Raw genomic sequence first — 19,767 nt, forward strand, 5'->3', positions numbered from 1 at the left:
CCAAGTACCAAACCCAGGAGTATTTGCTTAAAAAGAGCAAAAGGTGCTGAAAATGTTCAGTGCCTGATGAAACTGAAAGTTGTGTTTTGCCATTAAACACGTTTTTGTGGTTTTGTCATTTAAATCCAACTCCTTCATGTCACAGCTTCATGTCACAGTTTCATGTTCATGCTCTTCTATGATGAGCCCCATTGTTTGTGGTGGTTTGCCATGCCAGAGACCGTCTTTATTTTATCTTTTTGTAAGGAATGACAACACAGTCACTGAAATTGTGATAAAGCATGAGAGTTTAGGGTTTTTTTGGGAGGCTGCTAAATGTCTTGTAGTTGAAAGGTAAGGTTCCCAGCTGCTGCTAAGTTTTATCTCTGCTTAATTTCTGGACTTGAAGGCATAGTTAGACTTGAGTCATTGGCACCTCACAGAGAGCAAATAAATAGTGTAGACATGCATAAATACACCACAGCTTTCTACAGCAATTATTTGAGATACTAAAATGAGGTGTACCAGGACTTTAAGTCATTGTTTTATCATTGGAGAGAGAAGAGGTACCGTCAAAGAATGACTCTAACCACTGTGAGATTGTGTAGTTATTATCTCTGAAGGTGACCCACCCATCCACTGAGGCAGTGACATCAAGCACACTCAGCCCCTGCTAGAGTTGTTTTATAAGTCTGAATTTAAAAAAATCCAGATTTCTGTGCATTTTATGTGCATTTCCTTTGGTCTCTTTAGGAGAATTAATTCTCCCAGTGTTTGAAGCTGGATTGCACTGGTTTCTTGTAGGTATGAACACAGCAAAACAGCAAACCCCTGCTGACTGCACAGCTGGCTTGTGGGTGCTTTCTTCTCAGCAAAAGGGACAGTTAAGGTTATTAAACAAAGCTGGTAGAGTTAGATATAAACCAGTGTGCTGTAAATCATGCTGGCTCCAAGACAGTAAAAATTGCATGCCATGGCCTACACCCAGCAAGCCTCTGTTGTTTTCCCTTTTTAATGCAAACCATCCTATTATGAAAGACATTGTAGTTTATCATGTACTGATGCTCCTGCACCATGCCAAGTCTGCTGGCATGAAAATCAGTGCAACAGAAACCCCACCACCTTTAATATTCTGGTTCCTGTAGTCACTCTCTGAGCTAGATAACCAGTTGAAAATTGCTGCACACTCCATTTATTTTTTATTTAATTTTATTTTATTTTTACAAATAACTAGCATTTTAAAATAAGCTGATAAAAAGCCTGGTTCCTGCTGATATGGTAGTAGTGTTTGTTACTGCATTGTGTGTTAGGCGGGAAGAGTATTCTGTTACTAATGGTTTAAGTCATGACTAATGCTATGTGCCAAGAACAGAGATACAGATTCAAATTTAAATAAACTACCCAGGCAGTGTTTTACAGGACGTGTTTCTTGTTGGCAATTTGTTGTTCCTGACAGCCTAGGATCCTCAGGCTGTTGTTACACCAGCCACTGGGATTAGAATACACAGAAACTGAGTTTATAAATGTTTCAAAACTGCTGTGATGGAACAGCAGAATTTTAAAGTGTGGGAGTTTTTTACTGTTATCTGTATTCTTTTGGAAGTGGCTAATGTGGAAGAAGCCAGATTTCGTGGGGCTTGATTTTAATTTTGATGAGGCATTAGTGTTAAGACTCAGTGTCCAGAATTCTGATGATAGATGCTGGGACAAAGTGAGCTTTGGTGTAACGAGGCACAATCTTATGCTGCCTGGTAAATGTGAACCATTTTATTAATCCATGTAAACAAACCTGGTTGGTGTGGTTATCTCCATCAGTGGGAAGTACTCTCAAACCACTGAGCACTTTTGACCGCTTTGTGTTCACAAAAGCTGTGACTTCATTGTCAGTTCAAAATAGTGCTGAAAGGTATGTGGCTATTTAAGACAGATCTTACAGAAATACTTCTTTTTTCATACAAATGTTCTAATTTAATTCACGTCCTGCTTCAATTAAGTCATATTGTCTAGGTATCTTCAGAATTTTAATAACAAATATTACTTTATAGCTATGATGCTCTTGGAATATTAGTAGAATGAAATGTTCAGGTGGAAGCATATTATAATAATTGACATAATTAAAAGAAGTGCATAAGCGTCTGGTTTCACAAGCTAATCTTCAACTCAGAAGTGGAGAGAGCAAGATTCCTGCTCAAGCAGATCTCGTAGCAGTTTTCAGTTCAGTTTAGCTTCATTATCTCTATAAAGAGCTAACTAATCAAAAAAGTTAGTCCATCTCTTGTACCATCTGTATTCATTGCACCCTAGTGACCTAGATTGTGATTTACTGTGCTTTATGGTTATACACAGAAATAGGTGAATGCTTCTGTGTGCTGATGGCAATATAAAAGCAGTTCCTGAGTCAACTGCTTACAGTTGCTAGATAACACCTTGTTTTTCTTATACTGCTCCCTACAATCCATCAACTTCTCTTGTCCACTGGAAATGAGAAAGCCAAGTTAAACCTGGAAAGCTGCAGGAAGAAAAGCTTTTGATGCCAGAAGATTTTCCTACCTCAGTTCCATAAAGCACTAGATCTTGTGGGATTGATCTCTGAGTTAGATGTGGTTAAAAGGCATCTTCATAGCATTGTTTAATTATTGGGGGCTTTCTCCTTGAATGTGTTACAGAAGCATTCAGTATTTCTCACTGGACTTTATCTAACCACAAGAAAGCATGTTTTGAACTTTAGAACACTGGGGTTTTCAGGTTTGGTGGGGGTTTTTTTGTTGGTTTGTTTTTTTTTTTTTTAATTAAAGCAATTCTTTTTAATGAGATTAGCACATGGAACATGTCTTTGAGGTGTACTCCACTGGGGCTTCCACCTTTATCACACCAGTGCTTCTGAAGTTCCCCTGACAGCTGCTCACAAACTCTTTTGTAAAGTATACCCTATTTCCTTATCTTTCACTCTGGCACTTCGCAAGTGCCTATCCAAAGACATTCAATTCCAGATCTCTAAATTAAAAGCTGTTCAAAAGAAACACATGATAGACTGGTGGGGTTTTGTCTCTTCTATCAGCTCATGAAGTGAGATTAGGTAATAGGTATTTTTATCCAAAATGGGGCCTCACTTTTTAATCTTTGTATTTATCTGAAATGTCAAAGTTAAACTTCTCAGACACAAATTCTTTGCTGTAGCAAACCAAACACTTTATCAGTGTGTTTATGGTTTCATTAAATCCTTAGATACTCCTGATGCTGCTCCTTACTTTTAATATCTAATATCATTGATCATTTGTTTTTTCTATTCAGGAGTGAAATGTTTGTTAGATTGGTTGTTTCAGAACAATAACATGGCATATATTTGTTTCATGATTATGGCTTTTGTTTAACAATACATTTTAAACCATATAATTATAGAATTGTGTTAATAGCCCAATGTGTCACTGAACTAATACATTGTTGATGTGACCATTGCAAAATGCCACAAACATGCAATGCATTTTTACCACACTATTCAAATCCTTTCTCATACAGAAGCTGCATGCTCCAATTGGTAGAAAAAAAACCAAACCCCGACCTTGTTGAGATGGTGTAAGCAAAATATTTTGCTCAGGGATGCAAACTGTACCAGTATTTATGAAGTTAAGATCTTACATTATTTTATCCTAGCAAATTATTCAGAGTCATGACTTTATTGAGAATTATTGAGCACATTTTTTGTCATTGCTGCAGAAATAATGCTTTGAGGCTATAATAATTTTTAGGGTTTTATTCAATATTTTTACTCCTGCCCATACAAAATTTCAGGACATAATTAGTCATTGCTTTAACTATTGTTTTGTTTTTATAGTGATACATTCATTTAATTGATACCAACCACCCCCTGTCCCCAGAACTACCAAAGCATGTGCTTTGTAAAGGACATTTCCATCTGTTATAAACTGGTGAAATACTACTGAAAGTGGTACTATTCCTCTGATTTATAACAACCAGGGTGCTTGTCCTCTCATTTTAGAGGTCTTGGATAATTCTTACACCAGCTTTCATGAGTGATTGTGTTTCTATGACTCTAATTCTGTTCCCTTCCATGCAATGACAAAAGTCTAGTTAAATCCTCTAAAGTCAAGAATAAAGTTATAGCTCAAAATTGAGTAATAAGAATCTGCTGGGTCTTTGTGTCATGATTCTATTAATGTGATGCTTTGCCCACAGCCACCTCTGAAAAAATGCACTGTGAAAGGGCAAATTCTTGTTTTCATAGCTGTTACTTCAAATCTGATCTGTCCCAAAACTTCTTTGAAAGATCAGTAAATTAAAAGGGATTTTTTTGTGCCTGTCACTGTTGGACTTTGTTAAAAGTTTGTTCCTGTAATTTGGCAGCAAGGCTGACCTCACTGACCATGGGCCACATCCCACATGGCTTGGAGGTTGAGCAGCCTCAGTGAAGCCAGAGGGAACAGCTGGCCTTTTGGAGGCAGCATGTCAATACACAGTGAGTTCAGAATTAACTTCCACTAAACCCAGTTGTGAGGCATTTATTCTTACCTTTGGTTGAGTGAGAGAGGTTTAGCTCTTTCTAAGCCAGAACTAACCACTAAAATCTCTATCATGGGATGCAGTAGGTGTGTTTAAATGAAGACAGGAACAAAAAGCAAACTCCATGCATGGAACAAGTACTCCAGCTATACGTGATTCTGCAGGATTCAGTCTTCTGCCCCTGGAAAACTTGGATGTAAATATCTGTGGCACTGGAATCTTTATGATTCAGCATAATTTATTCTTTAGACCTAGAAGGAAACAATTCATTACCTATCCATGGTTTAATTAATTACTATTGACAGCAGAAATTAATATGTTCACTAGGTCTTACAGAAGCAATGGCAGTCCTTACCTTTGTTCTTTTTTTCCCAATACAGTAAGAGTGGTGAGCCTATTAAAGTATTACTATTTATCTTGCTATACAGTATCTAATTCCTGCTGCTGCCTGAAGATACCTTTCTGTGTGGCTTCCAGTGATAAATGGAGATTTGCTTTACAATATACAGACCAGTGTTCTTTTTAACACACAGTTTTGAAAGCTTCATGCTCTCATGAATTTTATTGCCTCTGGAAACAAAGTGTTGGTTATCCAATTCTATGGCCTAACAATAATTATATAAGGTAATGCCAAAAGTAGCTTAACTTCCACATGAGGCTCTCTGAAATACTTATTTTCTTTGCATCCCAATGCATAGTTATATTCTTGTGCATGCTGAGACCTAGCTGGAAAAGTCACATTAACTGCTCATAACAGAGAAGGATATTAGTCAACAAACAACTTTTGTGGGTAATTAAACTGAAAAATTGAGTGACTTAATAGAATCATAGAATCATAGAATCAGTCAGGGTAATAATCCCTATCATTCCTCAGTCAAAAGAACCCAAACCTCTCACACTTCAGTGTGTTCTTAGTGCTCCGGGGTTATTCCTAGCAGATACATTTTAACCCTCAAAACCATACAACAGAAGTCACATTATCTACTTGTAAACGTCACAGTTAACAAAACTGAACTTATCTGAGTTATTTAAACAAATCCAACAGACAGGAGTCTGAGGCAAATCTCACTCACCAAAGCTGTTTTCCATATATTTCAGACTGCTTGTCTTAAAAGCTCTAATACTTACGTGTAATGCAATATTCAAGAAGGCATAATCTACAGCAGATTAGAAAAAAAAGTTGAAACCAACTTAACAGCTTTATGTTAATTTATTTTCCTGAAGGTAGCACTTTACTGTTTAGATGTGATTCTGAGAAAATTATGAATTCATGTAAAGACAAAAAAAAAAAAGTTGTATTTTCTTCCATCATTAGGCTCTTCTCTAAGAATGCCTTATTATAACTTTGGCAGCACTGCAGGATTTATAATATTGAATATATTGTGTCAGCTCTCTTGTTTGCAGGAGGATAAAGTTCCATTATTCAGAGCTTTGCCTTAAATCCTCCCATTGTTGTACAATTAAACACAGTCCTTTTTTAGTACCAAAGCTCGTATTTCAAGAAAATAAGCTTTCAAGATGAAGAACATAGGGTTTACACACTTCAGGTGATATATTGTGCTCATAATATGAAACACACACATGGTTGAAGAGTCAAAGCTGGACACAATTTCTGTTCATTTGGACCCTTTATTCTTTGCTTTGGCTGAAAACCATGTGCAGGTTGCAGAAAGCATAGTGACTGGCTGGGCTGGAAGGCTGTTTTTTCCCTCTTCCTGTATTTAATCATCACACTTAAAACAGCAGGACCTATATTGCTCTTTGCTTGGGCCTTATGGAAAAGTAGGGGCAATTTTGAGGGGATATGGAGGACTTACAGTTCTTATTGCTTTTTGTTTTCCCCTTGTCCTTATTAAGGACACAAATAAATGTCATATGTGGCTGCAAGGCTTTTGGTACAGTCATGTATTCAAGCAGGCCTGCAAGGATTTGGGTAGTGTGTGAAGGAGATATGGGATTATTAATTGTATTGTTTCAAATCAGGATTAGTCACCTCAAAGGCAAAATCTGTATATTCACTGAAGTTTCTGCTTTGGTCTGATTTATTTATTATTTTTGTTGTAAATTGTTCTACACCATTAAGCAAAAGGATGAATCTCAAGCTGTGCCAGGGGAAGCTTAGGCTGGAGGTGAGGAGAAAGTTCTTCACGGAGAGAGCTGTTAGCCGTTGGAATGTGCTGCCCAGGGAGGTGGTGGAGTCACCATCCCTGGAGGCGTTCAAGAGGGGATTGGACGTGGCACTTGGTGACATGGTTTAGTGGTCATGAGGTCTTTTCCAACCTTATTGATTCTGTGATTCTGTGATTCTGTGAATGGTCCTTGTCTTACCCAAAGCTGGAACTTCTCAGTCACTCAAACTCCGTTCAAATGGAAACTCACAGTTTCTATTTGAAAACTCATCTCTTTGGATGATGGGTAGTCTAAATGCATGTTTTCTTGTCCATGGAGAATTTGCAATCTAAACAGATCTTTTCCTATGTGAATCCCAGAAATTAGTTCTAAACCCCACCTTTGACCCTGTATAGCTAAAAACAAGCTTAGAAATAAGTGGATATTCATAGCAACATAATGTTTGGGAGTGTAATGGGAAAACAGCAGTTTTCTGTGTTGTGATCCTACTGTTATTTATTGTATTAGTGTGCTCAGATTCAGTTCATATAATATTTCTCTTTTGTAGCAACTTAAAATATCTACCTTAACTATTCTTATTAAGTGAAATGAATGAACACTGGAAAATTTATTTCATGCTATTTAATATTGTTGTGATTTAATAAATTAAATTCCATTCATAGTTTATAAATACAACAAAACATGTTGGTTTTCTTGAAGAAGGCTATTTGGTGGACTTTCTGTTGTTGCTTTTCTTCCACTAATGTTCTTGCTGCAAGGGAATTTGCCCAACTGAAGGGTTTACAGATTGCTAGTATAGTAATAAAACAGATGTTCATATAGATTTCAGAAAGTCTCCAAATTAGATTTTCTCCACACTAGATCCCTAATTTGAGAGCTCTGCTGTGGTGAAGTTTGCATTTACATACAGGAAAAACTCCATGGCAATGACATGCTGCCAGCCTAAAGCTTTCTAGCAAGTCTGTTAACTAGCTTAGTGCATTATTCATAACCAGAACATCAGTTCAAATAAAGACCCCACTGTGCTGTGCCTTACCTAGAAGAGTTTTCAGCCTAATTACCAAGTCAAGTGGTTTCTACAAAACAGGGAGGAAAGCATCGGGCAGCTTTCTGCATGGCCTGGTCAGTTCCCAGTCAGTTATTTCTTACCTACCACCTAGTTTTCCTCTGCATTCTCTGTGCAAAAATTCTGCAGATGGAAGAGGAGATTTGGGGTTAAAAGGAAGGAGATGAGGATGACACCCTTCCTTTTTTCCTATTACTGCTGCTGATTTTTTTTTTTTGTGAAAGCCCTTAGCTGACTCTTTTCTCTTTCTGAAAGCTGCCCTTTTCATTTGTTTGTACAGAGTTATCTGATCCCACCTTTTGTTTTCTCTCAGCCGAGCTTGATATGTTTGACTCTCTCTATCATTACTTTGGATCAATATTTCTAGCCCCTTGATTATTTGTGTTTCAATTCAGTGACTTGTCAATAGTTTTGTGCAGGGGAGTGCAATATTCCAGACACCAGCCCATCAGAACTGTAAAAAGGTGATTGCTGCCTTCCTGTGTCAGGGCTGCCAGCCTGCTGGAACTGTCACCTAAACACCTTCCACTTCTCCCTCTGCAGTCTGCTGATGAGTGCCTTGGCCCTGTGCTCACTGAATGCAGGGCACTATTCTCTGCACCCCCAAACACACTGAGCACCTGTACTGTGAGAGTGTTTTATTCGTATTTATTGTTCATTGTTATAAGTGATGCCTAAACCGGATTCTTTGGAAAACAAAACAAAGACCTACTCTGCATTCTACTTGGAATAAAAGAAGAAATTCCCTTTGACTTCAGTGGTTTTTCAGTCAGGCCCTTACTGTAAGATTTCAGATACTATTGTCAGGAAATGATTTTGTAAATCGTTGTTTTTTTTTGTAGCAATTGCTCTTTCATCTTGGATTAAGATGCATATTTTGGATCTTACATGTTAAACTTTTAAAATCAACATGTACAGAAGTTACATCTGTTTTTGACTTTTATTTGACTATTATTGAATATAATATAGTCAGAAAAATAAATTTATTCTTCATCCTTGGGGAAGAAGTATTTCTAGAGAAAACAAATCATTATTTCAGGACTCTTCAAAAGATCAAAGGCAGATAAAACTTTGAGGAAGAGTGAAAGAAATATTATTTTTATCAAGATGTAGGTTTTATTTTGAAAGAAAGGAGAGAGAAAAAGAATTTCTAAAAGATAATTTTAGGATACATCATTAAGAGAAAGTTTCTTAGTGGCCTCCATACATAGGATTGGTATTGACATGATTTGTGTCAAATGTTCATTTGATCTAGCATCTACCCTTTTTGCCAAAGCCTTTCTTGAAATAATTTGCTAACTGACTTTAGTGATCCTAGAGAATACTGGATTTTAATTAAAGCAGTATATAATGATGACCTAGTTAGTATTGTTCCTTATTCTGAGTAGATGATGAAACCCAACAGAAAATTGCTGGCTAAGTAGGTTTTGCAATGAATAAGTAAAACTCAGTAATATCTTCATCATGGAATCATCCTGTGCCAGAAAAAAAGAGAAAACATAGTATTGTCTGGAAAGTTGAACTAAGGATAAATTTACCACTGTTTTCATATATTATTGTCTATAAAAAGTTAGGGCAAAAAAACTGAAGGCTTGATTCTTGGCTCAGCATGAGTGCTTAATCCATCATTTAATTTACCCAAAGAAATGAGCTAGTGAGTAGTCCTTAGATTCTGTGAGGGCCCATGCATTTAACATTAAATACATGCTTGAGTGCCTCACTTGATGTTAAATATTCAATGCATAGATAGATCCTTTGACTTCAGCAGGATTATTAGTGTACTTATATAATACATGGATTTTAGCATTCTATTAAATTGGCAAATAATGCTTGATAGTCACTGAGAGGATCAGAATTTAAAGATAGCTCTTCACTTGGTAAATGCTGTTTTTGCAAGTACTTCAATGAGGCCAAGACATATGCCTCCTGGCTTTCTGGACAGCTTCATATCCTGACACGTGTTCAGTTGTACCAGTGGAGCTTGTTCACTTTATGCTGGAGGACAAGTTGGTTGAAATGCTAACTTCTCACATTTCCTGGCTCTACTTATGAGGAATTTTCTAATGAAAAAGAAAGCTTTTTGTTTTCTAAATTTAAAAAATTAGCATTTTATGATTACATTTGTCACATGCGTAAAAGTAAGGTGCAATAATTTAGTTTTTACTTGCAGGAACAAATCAGCTATTAAGAAGTGACAACACTCTGATAGAGGATATAAATTTTTATGTTAGGGTGAGATGGTTTTATTTTTTTATTTGTTTTTGGTTTATGATGCAAATTTGCTGATAGTTTTAATATTACATGACCTTTTCCTAAGAGAAGGGTACTATCATCTGTGGCTTTCCCATGTCTCCTCATCAACAACAGATTGCCTTTCATCTCTTTTTGCTCAGGTCTGGAAATTGGGTTTTGTTATATATAGCATAGAAGGAATGAGAGGGAGATTCTAGCTAACAGAATCATTTGGACATCAGCCTAGTGGACAGAACACTTCCTAGGTATAATTTGTTCTGGTGCTATAATTGTTGATCTTGATAAATAAAGTAATTTTAGAGTGACTACAGCATGTTGTGCATCAAATACACCACGAATGCACAGGGGATAATTATCTCAAATTGTGTTATCCTTTATTTAGCTAGATGAATGGCAAGGGATCACAGTTTTAGTGGATGGGTTCAAGAACAACAGAATCATTTTCCCTTAACTGTGTATGTGTTTGTGCTTCTGGGGCCTCTGTTCAGACAATCAATACTTATTATATTCATGACAATAATGTAGATACCGAAGCAAAGACCACACTTCATTTATGTTCCACATAAAAGTAGAAGCAGATTTGATCCCTTCACAGACTAATTTAAGGTCCAAGTCCCTACTCACCAATTGCTGGGACTTTTTGTCAATATGTTTTAAATTATGAATGTGAGTAAATATCCTGTTAAAGCAATACAGATGCTGGGTACAGCAAAGTCATGGTAATAGACTGACAAAACCAAATAAAATAGCAAAATTGTGAATCCAGTTAATTGCTTTTTTCCTTTTGATTTTTATCACTCTGTGATTCAGAAGTGCAGAAAATGTGGTATCGCAACAGATATCTGAATCATCACTTTGAATCAGAATGTAAAAGAAACAGGGATGTGCTTCTGTTGAATAATTTTATTATAGCATTGTATTGATTGGTTATTTTTAATTAAAAGCTATTTTTGTATCTGACATGTGAGATTATGTAGCACTGATAACCTTGTTCAAGGGTGAAATTTAACATTAAAATAAGAAACAGAGATATGAAATCTCCCAATTGTGAATCAATAATCAATCAGTAAAACTCCCTATTTAAGTGCCAATCATCTCTAATCATTATATAATGTACTGTAAAACTGTTTAGACTAGAAAAGACTCTGCTGTCTCTTTCAAACTGTGACATACAATATCACAAAACGCATTTTAAAAATGTCTTAAAATATGACTGGGACACTTGGGAGGGTTTCCTGAAGAAGTAGCAAATTCATCCTAATATAATTAATTTTCTATTTCTATTTTTTCTCTGTGTCTTAGCTTTGGTACAGAATCTTGGCAAGATTTTGAAAATGCCATCATATTTTTTTACCCTGATTGATTTTTTTTCCCAGTCACTGCCTTCATTGATACAAATGTGAGCTCTTGGCAGGAAGCTTACCTTGAACCCTCTCTTGCAGCTGATCCTCACATTCCATTAAACTATGAAATGATACCGATGAGGTAGTATAGTACCAGATGTCTAATTCCAGTGAGTTTTGCATCTTCACTGTATCAGTAAACTTACAAATGGCTTTGTGCCTCACCTTCTGTCTTGAGATGCCCTGAATTTCTGCAAGCCACTGAAGCTGTCTATTGTACTCCTCCTGCAATGCACAAGACAGCTACTGCTGAAGGTCAGCAAGAAGGGTGAGCTTGACTACTACAGTAATGCAAGGAATTAGATTCTTGATTGGAGATTAAAGGTTTTGTCTCAATCGATTTATCAAAGTCTTTTTCACTTCAAAGCAGAAACCACTCATTTGCCAAGACCACAGCACACTTTCATCAAGCCCTGCCAAAACAGAATGTCTATTCTTGTTGGAGTGAAGTGGAGGAGATCTGTGGAGTTTACATGTTGAGCAGAGAAGTAGTATGTGGTTATTATGAGTGCAGTGAAGATTCAGTGAAATGGTGTTGGAAGGGTGGGGGAAGGATTGCAGTGAGATGTGGAATGTGATTGTAGGAAATGTTTGTGAAGGTTCTTGAAATGCCTTTTCATGTGACATGTTTCTTACCAAATTCATATCACATGGACCAACATTACTCTTACAGTTCTTGGACCATTTAATTTCTATTTTGCATTTTGCCCTGTGGGGGGCATAGGCTAAAGTTACAGTAAAGTGGAAATGTCAGGTTTTGGTTAATTCTAAACATCATGTTTTCTTCTCTGTTGTGTTTTAAAATAAGATGCATATTGATAATCTCAGCTTTGTTTTATTTTAAATAAGTGTTAAATCAGGGAGATTTGTTTATTGGATTCTGCTTACTTCTCATGTGTTAATGAGATTTGCCTTTTCGTTTAGAATTGGAAATTACGTTGTGACATCAACAAATGTTTCTGCTTTCACTAATTAACATCTTACTCATCCTCCTTTAGAGGAAGCTCACGAATCACATATCCATAAAGGACTCCTCCAAACACTTACTTTTACCCCAAATATTCATGGATCAGGTGATTTTCCTGAACTGGTTCTTATCTGACCCTGAACATTTTTATTTGGAAAAAAAGAAAAAGAAGTGAAAAATTACCTGTTTTGGAGAACTGAGAAGCAATTCAATTTCAGCCTTTACATAGTATCTTATTTTACTTTGTCTTCTAAAGCCAAGTGGAGTGTCCTTTGTACGCCCTTCATTGCTTGCTAATAGCTTGTAGTCAGGCTAACTGGCAAACATTTCTTTGGCAAACTCTATAAGGTGAACTAATTGCTTCTCTTGAGCCTGTCACTGTAAGGCATGCCTTGAAATCCTCCAGTCATACTTTTGCTCCTCAGTGACTACCTCGTCAATATCTTCCTGGAAGTTAAAATGGTCATAGAAGCATAAAGGTGAAGTGGAGTCTCTGTGGGAGACTCTCTTCGGGATGAACTGAACATAATGGGAAAAGATCCATTGCAGAATTTCATTAGGATGTGTGACACACCCATAGCCACATCCTTTGCTGCTCCTCATTTCCATTTGGCTCATTCAGTGCACGTATCCTTTTGCATTGAGACCAAACAAGGCACTTAAGTAACATCTATTCTGATGATAAGTATTTTCTCTTATTAAAGGAGCTATAAATTAAGCTTAATTTATTTTGCTTCTGTTAACTTATGTTAAAGTTTTTTTCACCACTGTATTAGCATCCGATGAGGTTGGAAAATAAGAAACTGAACACATGTTCCTCTGTTACAGTCACAAACAAACCTGTAAAATCACATTAGATAAAATCAACATGTAAGCAAGCCACCACAGTAACAGCTTGAGGTAGCCATTTTAAAAAGCAACTTTCAGTCGTTGTTGGCTTGGCTGAGAAGCAAATTCTCTTCTACAGCACTGGCTTACCTGCTGACATTTGAATAATGCAATCTCAGAATTTGTTTCTGTTCTGCATGATACCTCTGTAACCCATACAAATGACTTCCATCAGCTTTTAAAGGCTAAATGTTCAGCTGAAGTAAACCAGGATATATCTGTTATAATCACTATTCTGATTTACATCAGTTGGTCCTAAAAATAGCAGGCATGCTATAGTCTTTTATTTTCAAGCAGAGCTCCCCTGTTGGATTGAATGGACACTTCTGCTAAAAAAAAAAATAAAAATCAATGGCACAGCAGACCTCACTGACATTATTTTAAAACACAAATGATTTTTAGTTCTAAATCTATATACCAAAATAGATTTCCTTTGCATTTTTTCCCACTTACTCATAGCATTAGTGGTGCTGTACTTACATAAATGTGTTGGAGTGCAGCTCCAGCTCCATTTGTAAGAGTTACCCAAAATTTTGTAGAATATTTTTGTTGCCTCTTGGTTGCTTGATAGGAGATGGCAAAAGTACAGTCATGACAGTCATTAATGTTTTTTCAGACACGTTGAATGTTTTACACATATTCCAATACAAGTTTAGACTAGGTTCTTTTCAGTTATACTTAGCAAATAATAGAACAGTTTTGCATCTATTTGTGGTGGGTTATTGCACTTGTTTGAAAATTCAAAATGCATCTAGGTGTGATGTAGCCTATATAGCACAGAGGACAATTTAGCCTTTGCAAAATTGTTTTATTTAAAACAAAAATATGTATTAAGAAAAATAATTTTCTTCTAATTAGCCTTAAATATGACATTCAATGGACCACTTATAAAATCATGGCCTTTTAGGGGTGATCACTGTATTCTATTTAAGGAAAACATTTTAGAAAATATCTATTGACACAATTCTTTTCATGTGAAACTGCTCTGAGTCCACTGAATTTACAGTTGAGAACCAGCTCCAGGTACTGAATTTATGACCCAGATGAAAAAAAAGCAACCTAGTGATAGTTTTGTTTCACATGGTTTGGTGTAATTAGGTTAATCTAAAGTAAACAGTATCAACTAATATGACATTTGTTAGGAGAAAACAGGATTTCATCTTGGGAGAACAGTTCTGAAATCCCAGGTAAGCTTTTTCATAGGTTTAATAAGGTGAATTAATTAAATTTACACTGATTTACTCAAGCTGCATATTCTAAAGAATCTTCCAGACTCTGTTTGGCAGTTTCTTGTGCTTAGCACCATGCAGAATCACACAGGCTTCAATATTTAAATAGAAAGAAGGCTTTGATCCTCAGTGTTGGATCAGTTAGCTGAGATCTAGTAAGACTGTATCACTCAAGGCTTCCATCAAAATTCTGAGGACTTCTGAAGAAATATTCAACTGTAAGTGAACAACAGAAACATGAATAATTTTATTTGTTTTTTTGAAAATGTGCATTTCTCTAGAAAGACAAATAATCTGCTTGTTTTATCTACTGTAAATCTTAGCTGATTTTGATTCTGATTCTTTGAGCTCCTGCTTAGATTTTTGCAAATAAAATGTTCCATGTCCTAAGACTGCAGAGCAGAGCTGCACACAAAATCTGCCAATTTCATTTTTGTTTTCAGCCAGGTTACATACACAGGAACGTTGTAATACATTATATGTTGATGTCATCAGTTCTTTTGCAGTCTGATAATTCACTTCTTTTGAATTTAGAGGAGATTATGCTTAAGAGCAGAAAGAGAGCCAAGGCTTGTTGTAAATTATAGGCCACTTAAGAAATTTTTAAACAGATCATTGAGTCTATGAACCTGCCTTTTCTCCAATTAAAAATGAGCCCTACAATAGTTTAAAGCAAAAAACAGTCATTTAAAAGAAACATTCGTTTTTGCTAGGATTGTACAATACAAGTCAGTGAGAGAAAACACTTTAAATAGTCACAACTTGAACATGACATTAAGGCTAATTTAATTTTCACTCTCTGTGAAATGGTGTATTTCCAGGATCACAACAAAATCAGAAGATGGCATGTTTTTGCGAACTTATACTAGTTTCTAAAATACCTAAAATGACTGTTACACAGTGATAATATTTCATTGGCCTATGTATGTTAATAAAATACACATCAGCATACTTCTCTTTTTGCTAGTAGTGTATTAGTTGAAGAAGACAGTGCTGCAATATCCATTATGTGTATCTCACACGATTCAATGCAAACACAAAGTTCCCAACTCTATACTTGCCATGTTCTGTTCCCAGGTCCCCTTGCCTAATGCATCATCTGTATGCCGGAGCACATTCTGGAATGAAGTGGCACAAGGGAAGTGCAGCACAATAGAAATTTTACAGGTTTAGTAATTTAAAGATATTCAGTGGTGAACGAATTTTAAAAGTCATTTATCTAGTAACAGCAGGAGAGAAAGCTATAAAAGGAGCTGAGAAAAGGAAAATTTAAAAAATTATTTGGGGTGGGGGGAAAAGTATCTAATGCAAGAGAGAGGAAATGTGGTGCAGGATGAGAGTAGCTCCTACTGTGGGGAAATGAGGCTTTGGAACAAACATTTTTGGAAAAGGTCAGAGACGTATAACAGGAGGCTGTTAGGAGAAAGCTATAAAAGAACAAAGGCTGTGTCCATGGGACGAGAATCTATATCCATTACAATACATAGAGGCACAAGAAAAATCTGCATGAATCCTGAATTTGACTAGACAAGATTGTCATCACATTATATCCAAAGACACTTGTGGAGCTTAAAGACTCCCATGGTTTGGACACCTTCTGGCTGTTCTGTCATCTGGACAGTCTTTGCTGGAGCTCAAGAACCAATCAGGAAAATGGGAACAACCAGATGAAATGACAGACTATGGTGTGATTTCTCTCCTTTATCCTCACCCCCTCACCCCCCCTGCCCCTTGCAAGATAAATCAGAACAAGACATTGTGCTAAATAATACCACAGTGAAATGCTCCCTGACTACAGGATGCTCCATCATTATGCCTTTGTTAATAGTTATGGGAGATACAGAAAAAAGCTAGTAACCCCAAACCAGAGCTACATAAACCAATATTGTTATGGCATTTTCAGTATTCGAGATGCACTTTAACATCTGCCAAACAGGAGACAGTGACTGAAAGCACCTTGTGAGTTGATATTTGCTTTGCTACTTATTAATTCTCAGAATCACAAATTAACAGTTCCTGAATGAGGGAGCTCTCTTAGGTGATACAGCTGGGACAACTGGATGAAAGAGCAATGAGTGCTGGCTGAAGCTCTCTTGAGCAGAGGTGAATAGAAGCTATTGTTTTACTTTCAGAAAACGGCATTTACTTCAGAACAGGCTGTTCTTAGGTGTGTTGGCAGGAAATTAGTTTGTATCTGACCTCACTGACCACATACAAGGTCTATACATTTCCTTTAGGCCTCACATGAAATAACTGGGGGGCTTCAAAGCCTTATGCCTGTGTCATACAACTGCCCAATGTTAAAAAGCAGCTCCATAACTGGCTATTGTGACTGCCACAAAATATAGTCTTAACAGTGCTGACACCTACACTGTATTCAGTGTCCTCTTGTGTGCCTTTCACTTTATATGTATTTTCATTCTGCTTTAATCATGGAGCCTTAGAGAGGAATTGTTAGTTTAATCAGTTCTCTATACTTGTATAGTCTGATTAATGTCTACCAGGGCATGTTGTTTGTGTTAGATCTTCATACTCTGGTCTCAGCTGTGGTGTTTTTAGTGTTCCCTGGCTAGTGATAAAAGGGCCAACTGCTGAACAGCTGCATTAACCATAGTTCCTCATTAGGGATGTTTCAGCTTACTGTGAGGGGGTTGCAGCAAGCTGCTCTCAAGTCTGGGCCTTCCCTTCAGGGTTGCAGGAAGGTCTGGAAGTTGTGATGGGCTCCCAACTACTGAGGTTATGTTAGACACAGGTTGTGGATGCTGAAGATGCAACTATACCATAGGTAACAATTTTTATAATGTGTTCTTGATTTGTTTGCAGAAATGTGTTCCTCTTGTCTATCTTTTGATGTTGTAACCACTTCTATGTGAATTTTGTAAAGCCAGGTGTTTATTTATGCAAATTGGGGAAAGTTTAAATTTGGGGAAAGGTTAAACGGTTCAGCTGCTACGTAAAATGTGTGGGGAAAGTGTAATGTCAGGTACCACTGAGTCCATACTAATAGGATCATTTTAAGGATCACTGCTAACTGCAACACTTGAATCACTATGTAGATCAGGTATTAGTCAAGCTCAAAGCAAGGCTAAGGATGTTTCCCTGTATACATATTTTCATTTGTCACTTATTTCCTAACATAGCTTCTTGACTAAAAAACACCCTATTCATCTAGGCTGGTTTGTACCATGTATCTAGAGTGAGTAGGGCACAGAATATACTTATTGGACCTCTCTGAATCATTTTGTCACCTTCTTTGAGGATGGATCTGTACAGAATTTCTTGTACCTTTATTTTACCTTCATCTTTAAGAAATCCTCATGTATCTGTCAAACGTATAAGCAGTCACCAGGATTGCAAAGATCGTTAACTACCCTTTTTCTCTTTTAGAAGAAATACTTTCCCTCAGCAAGTGTAGTCCAGGAATATCCTGGTTTAAATTTAAATATCTCTAAAGCATTAAGGTAGCCTTATTCTGTCTAATACAAATGTGGGAGGCTTTAAAGACTGGCCACTGGAGCAATTTCATTTTAATAGAATACCTTCAATTCTCTTTTTGCTTAGCACTGTCTGTTTTAAAATTGTAGCCCTGGGAACTGTACTTAGTAAAATATTGAATGGTGCAATGGCTGCATTCAAGTACTACCAGAGCAATTCCAGCAGTATCTTATTTTGAGCTACACTATGGGATTTGATGGTGGTTCTCAATAATTTCAAATCATTTATGTATTACTTTTTGCAGATTTTCTTCTGATTTGTGGACTAGATTTCAGAGCTGATGTAGTTCCTCAATGTAACAGTGCTGCATTTGTAACTATTCTTATGAAATCCGGTCCTGAGTTTCTAAATCCTGGTTATTGGAGATCTTTCTTCAGAAGCCCCACAGATATTGCAGTTATGTCTAACTCCAGCTGAAGCTGTTTGACTTTGAGAGTTAAATCAGTCTTTTTCTTCTGAATTACTTGAGTTGTGTTATTTTAATTTGATTCTACTCTAGAGATGAATGGCATGTGCTTATGCTTTCTGTGCCAGAATCTAAGGGGGCTTATTTTTTTTTTTTAAATAGCCATTCTGGAATCCAAAATGAAACATGATTCAAGTCTAAGAAGCGCCTCAAAACTTTGTCCTTGGCACTATCTAGCAATCAATAGTAAAAGACTATCACAGTACTACATACAACGTCTTAAAACACTAATTGTTTTGCTCTTTAACAACAAAATTTACCATAAATGATACTTTCCCCCCTTATGGCTGTTCATATGTGTAGAAATCTGCTTTCTAATTTATTTATAGTAAAGTTGTTCTTGGAATGAAGCAAAAAAAAACAACCAACCAGAAGCAAAACCCAAAGTAATTTGAAAATAAATTCATCTTGGAATTAAGTGCCATTTTTTTCATTAATTTAATTATTTCTTAAATAAGAAGTAAAATTGAGAAGATATGACTTTATGAACAGATCTACCCTTGTATCAGTTCTTCAGACTGAGCTACAGAACTATGCTGCTACTGTGAGCCTTGTAGTTGATCATACCAGCAGATCAGCCTTTTTATTGTTAGTTACTTGCACTGAGAAATTACTACTTATTTTTTTAATATAAATATGTATATATAGAGAGACAGATGTAAATTAATATTTAGGCTTAGAAAAAGGAAGCCTGGATTGATAGGGTCCAATTTGCTTAATAAATAAAGCATTCATAGAGAAACAATGATGACGATTATAAGGGTATTTGGTTTTGTTTTGACAGCTTTTGTTTTGCTTGGTTTTGCTTGTTTTGCTTGGTTTTTTTTTTTGTTGTTGTTTTTTTTAGTGGGTTTTTTTGTTTGTTTGGCTTTTTTGCTTAGCTTTGAGATATTTTTGGGTTTGTTTCTCATCTCATGTAGGCTTAAAGACCTCGAGCTAATTGGAAATGCTAGGCAAGAATCTGGGCAGGGAGTGCAGCTCCTCTAGCTGTTCTCTTGCTGTTGCACTACTCTCTCCAGCCTAACAACGCCCACTGCATCCTTCCTTTCAGTCCTTCTGTTCAGACAGCTTAAATGTGTTGTCCCAATTTCCTCTGTTTCAGGTGATTTCATGCATTTACTGCGAATGAGGAGGGCTTTGGTTGTAGAGTTGCAAACTAATATAAATTACAGGGGGAAGGAACCTTCGAAGTGTATGTCTTTCTGCCTGCTGCACAGAAGTATGTCTTAAACTCTGTGCAGCAGTGACTAACTCAGTCAAAGCTGGCACCTGAAGTTTCAGAGAGGAAGTCACGACTACTTATTTTTACCTTGTCTTATAATACCTTCAAGGTGCACAGCTGAAGATTCTCACTTTTTCTGGTTCAGGTCTAG

General features: G+C 36.5%; 1 protein-coding gene across 1 annotated transcript in view; it reads left to right on the forward strand.

Moving 5' to 3' along the window:
- The window catches only part of CDH13 (cadherin 13), a 466,549-nt gene that overhangs the window by 117,015 nt on the left and 329,767 nt on the right, over positions 1 to 19,767 (forward strand). The gene's annotated exons all lie outside the window — the stretch shown is intronic.

Source organism: Indicator indicator, chromosome 19 (genome assembly GCF_027791375.1).
Source record: "Indicator indicator isolate 239-I01 chromosome 19, UM_Iind_1.1, whole genome shotgun sequence".
NCBI lineage: Eukaryota > Metazoa > Chordata > Aves > Piciformes > Indicatoridae > Indicator > Indicator indicator.